Source organism: Etheostoma cragini, chromosome 16 (genome assembly GCF_013103735.1).
Source record: "Etheostoma cragini isolate CJK2018 chromosome 16, CSU_Ecrag_1.0, whole genome shotgun sequence".
Classification (NCBI taxonomy): domain Eukaryota; kingdom Metazoa; phylum Chordata; class Actinopteri; order Perciformes; family Percidae; genus Etheostoma; species Etheostoma cragini.
In genome coordinates this window covers 22,162,391-22,167,839 of record NC_048422.1, presented here as the reverse complement: position 1 = coordinate 22,167,839, position 5,449 = coordinate 22,162,391, and positions in this window count along the sequence as shown.

Here is a 5,449-nt window from a genome sequence, read left to right as displayed (position 1 = left end):
ACACACACACACACACACACACACACACACACACACACACACACACACACACACATACACACACAGGCCCTCTATTGGCATCACTACATGGGGCTCCCATTCACTAAATCTGCAAACACACACTCTCTCTCACACACAAAAACACACACACATAAACACATGCAGTGCAGAGCCGTTTTCTCCCCCTCCCACTCTCCTTACCGCCTGGGGTGGGGAATTCCTATTACCCTATGAAGAGGAGGAACACATCATTAATTACACTCACATACTCCTTTACACACACAAACATATCTATATGCCAGGCCCAATTGCAACACACACTCACTTACAGATCCCAGTTACTCATTCTCACACAAACCTCTTATTTTGTGCTGCATTACGCTGCAATATTTTTGTGTATTCCTCTGTCAGCTGCACCTTGACAGGTGACATTAGAGCTGAGCTAGTTTATCTGATAGCACACACACACACATACACACACACACACACACACCTCTGCTTCAGCGAGGAATATGTCAGAATGCGTAAGAGAGCAAAGTTACGATCGCCGAGAGAGATTTCAGGCAACATGGACAGGCAGATCAGGGACTGTCAGAGTGTCACCCTCAGATTTATACCGAGCCTCAACAGCCTTTTCAAGGTTTACTAGATAGATGGATGCCTTAAAGTGATACATGCACACTATAAAATGAACAGAGGAGGAGTAAGCCATGCATAGCCCGGCTGTCAGGCCGAGTGTTTATGCACCCAGGTGGGCACCTTTAGGATACATAAAGTCATGGCTGTCCAAGCAAAAATAGAACAAGCGGCTTCACTTCAGTGCCGGGACTACAATGCAGGTTTTAATGATCTCTAAACAATGAGTTCCATCAGTTATGCCTATGGAAATTTAAATGGGTCTTTATTGTCTGTCTTTCAGCTGCAATTAAAATAAATAAATGAAAAAAACAGATTAGAGCAATGACCTTTCTACACCTCAAATGTGAGCAAATGCATACTAATGCACATGCATCCATTCATATACACGTGTACATGCATGTGCACACACACACACACACACACACACACACACATATACACGACTCACATTTTAGCAGTTATGTTTAAACATCAACTGGATGAAAAGGATTTGTCACAAACACAGAGTGTAAAGGGATCCAAAATATCATCTTAAATCTATGATTTGTACTTTAAATTTGACTTCCTCTGTTGTTTCATGGGGATGACAGACAAAGTGTGTCTGAACCTTTCAGGATACATTAATAGAATAGAATAGAGTAGAATATCTTTATTGTCATTGCAACAGATACGGCAGTAGTTTGAACAGTGTGGGACTGGAGTGTGATGAGTCCTGTAAGATGTAACAATAGTAACATGATGAAAATATGTAAAAAGATAAATGTCTGGTCATCACAAGATTGAAAACTACACATACGTCAATGGTATCAATAATCTATTGTTTTAAAAGAAATCTTGTCAAAAGAAACAAAATATTCAGCCGTAACATGACTTTCTTTTCATCTTTCACCACTTTTCCTTCATTCTTCCGAGTCGACACAGTGGATTGGTGCAAACCTGGGAACCTGAAAACCAGGAAATGGGACAGTTTGTGTCTGAAATAAGACAAAAGAGAAAGCAGTGTTTCAGACTTCAGAGCATCGTGAGCCGAGCCTCCCACTGACACACAGCCACAGCGCCCCCAAGTGGATTCAGACCGCCAGTGTTAGCCGCCGAGCAGGGCTCCCCTCACACACCAGCTGGGTCCGGGAAGTTTGGCAACAAGAAGGAGCTTCTGATTTGAACAGACAACAATGAAAGCCAAGATCTCTATTCAGCAACACTGAAGAGCTTTTTTTTTTCTTTTTTTTTATCTAGTGTTTTCAAATCATTTTTTCAGAACTTGGACATTTTGGTTTCAAGGACATAGGATGAACCAAGAAGAACAGATAAAACCCCAGATGCCAAAACATTATGAATGGTTCATTTCTCAAGAGAATTTGAAGTTCCTTGGGAGAAAGCTCGAGCCTGGGATCTTTTCTTTGTTGTTAAATAGGTCACACTGTCGGTACATGCAGTCTTTTGTCTCGATCGGAGAACACAAAGTTACATCTTTTCAAAAAAATCCTCAACTTTTGAGCCATTATTTGGGGGACAAAGGAGAAAAGAAGAGATTTCACCTCTTGTTTCATACAAGTCAGGATGTGGGAACATAATGGGGGGGATATTTCTGAATGGGAGTATTATCATCCGCGACACCCCCACCAGGTACAACATTCTTCACAGAAGGTTAGTAAGGGTTTGGATTTAGATAACACAATAAATGTATGAAATAACTTCACATGATGAATAAAAACAACATTACATCCAAACAATATCCCATACCCAAAACAAGTATTAACACATTGATAGAATTACCAAACAGCATACCAGTAGTCATGTTCCACTGATCTGAGCACATAGAGAAGTAATTCAGGAAGTGGTACTCAAATCCCACGAGTATTATCTCTTGTTGAGGTACTCTTTGACTTTGGCACAAAAACATGGAGGAAACACAAATCTGTGACGTTTAGGACCAGAATGTCAACAAGAGAATAGAAATGGAAAGAAACAGAAGACTAAACACAGTATTAAAATGAAGATTAGTTCTCAATAAGATAGGATTATGATGTGTTGGTTCCCTGTTTCTGTCAAACCCGTTTAATAAGTAACTAGTAAAATTACTAACAGGCCTACAACAGGGTAGAAATACTCAGTTACAAGTCCTGCCAATGTGTACAATTACTTTAAAAAGTGTATCTTGGGAAATCCCCCTTGTGTAAATGTATTAAAGTTCAGCTACAGCTGCATGTCAGTTTAAGTCCACAATAACGTTTTGTCAGCCAACAATGTTTTTGTCACTTTTTATTAACGATATTTGTCACTTTACCAACTTTTTGTCACTTTGTTTCTGCTTTTCTTTTTAAATTATGGCTGAGTAACCTTTTTCCGACTTTTTAGGAGCTTTATGTCGACCAAACTGTAAGTGAGAAAGCTATGTGAGACATGCAATAACAGTCAAAGATATTTATTATATTATTAAATAAAAGCTTGTTAATAAAACGTCTGCCCCCTGATGTGATTCTCATTCCCAGTGTTGCCCTTAGTGAAATTGAGTTTGACACCCCTGTCTTTAAATCTTGAGCGTGTCATTCTCCGTCTCTCCACCGGAGACCCTCAGACTCTTCCACCGGTCTCACCTCCACCTGTCTCACCTGTTTCCACTTGTTCCCATTCGCACTCATTCAATGCCAGATTGATGTCTCTGCCTTTGCTTTGCAGCCACCTGAACCTTTTTCTGGGAAATTGGTCAGGAACCAAGCCATATTAAATGAGTATAATGTGGAATGATACAACACATGCTCTGGCATTATGAAATGTAAAAGTATTTTTTTTTGTATTGTATTGTCTTTTCTTTTCTTCCTGTTTTGTAATGTCCATTCTGTGTATGTGTGTGTAACTTTGTATATGAACTCTTGATAGACAATAAAGAATTGATTGAAAAAAACAGCCCAGCTGAACCTCATTCTGTTCCTGCTTTTTTTTGGTTCCCTGTCCCTTCCAACCTGTTCCTGACCATCAGGTAGATTTCCTATTTATATACCGGCTTGCGTTGCATTCGAATCTTCCTCCCTTTGTTGCCGGTGTTACGGTTTACAAAGTGACTGAATTAACTGGTTAAACTGCCACCTCAAAGGTGAAATTTGCAAACAAAACATTGGTGAAGTCATAAACTATTGGTCCTTTATTCGTTGGATAATATATTGCATATATATATATATATATATATATATATATATATATATATAAAATGAACAAAATTTCCTTACACAAATCATATGATAACAAGTGCTTATTGTAACTGCGGCTTCTAAGCTTTAATGATGCTTTCCCCACAAAGCCTGCTTTCTAATCCGGCTTTTACTTTGGAAAGTGAGTAATTTCTCCCCCCCCCACACACTCGACATGCGTGTCTTTTAGACTGTCACTGACAACAGATGTGAAAGCGCTCTCACCTTGAGCTGCCAGAAGATTAACTCCTGACAGAAGTATCTGACACGAGTGCAGTTGATTTGGAAACAAGAAGAATCTGTGATTTCACATGTGTAATAATTAACAGGTGATTCTTCACTTGTATGACCTATTTTTTGCAGCTTGATATGTGTTCATATCACGGTGAGGGTCAAAAAAGTTTGAACTTGATTATCTTGAATGTGGCAAATATTAATGACTAAATATGCATCATTTTAGACTCTCCAGCTCTCTCTTCTGTTTTATATGAAAGGGTAAGGTTTTACAGGAAAGTTTCAAAGAAGATTTTGGCTCCAATGGAAACTGAAGTTCATAATTAACACAGGTACAAAGGGCAAGAACACTTATTTTTCATTTCACAGTGAATTAATGTGTCTGGGATTGACAGTCAATCAATTTAGACTTCTTTACTACTTCTTTTCCTATCATCCTATCGAGGATTATACTGTTGAGGCTGTTTGTTTTGGCTGATTTAAAGGTGTAGCCTTTAAATAGCCCGTGTGCATGCAACGTGTCAATGGTTTGCCTCTGCATGTCTTAAACCATGGCAGACAAACCAAAACAACAAAATCAGTTGAATATTACTCTGGAAATTGAACCAGAAGCCATGGTACAGCAGTGTGAGCCAGTCAAACAAAGGCTTTTATCATCATGTCATATTACATGTGCTGTCTGTGGGCTCTATGAACAGCAGCCTTACACTTGAGCTCTAAAGCCGAGCAATGAAGCTCAGTTAGAAACTTGACACATGGTTGAAGAAGGGCAGCAGAGAGCAAGTTGAGGCTTTTGGCATGACTCACTATTTTCCCTTAACCACTGATCTTTCTTGTAAAAACCGCCCCCGGTTTAATATACCTGTCAGATTACATTGCCAGAATTACTTTCTAACAGACACGGGGTATAAATCAAAAATGTTTTTAATCCTCACCATCAGTGGAGAGGAAAGAGGAAAAGAAAAATCCAAACTGCTGTATGTGCAGAGAGCCATTGGAACCATAGACCGTTACGGTCTATGATTGGAACACAACTAACTAAATGTGATTTCTTCATAGACAAGTTGTTGCCATGAAGAGCGAGAGAGGAACATTTAGCCTGCAGAGGAGTTGCCACTATGTGGACAACTACACGCTAAGAAAACATATGTAGCAATTTGTAAGTTACATTGCTGTTTCCTAAGAAAATCTAGTGATATTTCTGGTAAATACTGCTGCATAAAGTAGGGGGACCAGACGTCCTCGGTTTTGGCGACCTGTCCCCAGCTGGATCTGTCCCCGGAAATGTCCCCGGTTTTCACTGTGACTGACAGACCCGAAAGTGGAATGAAAGAAAGAAAATAGTGACAAAACGTAGCCGATGGTCGCACACCCTCCACCCGCAGGCT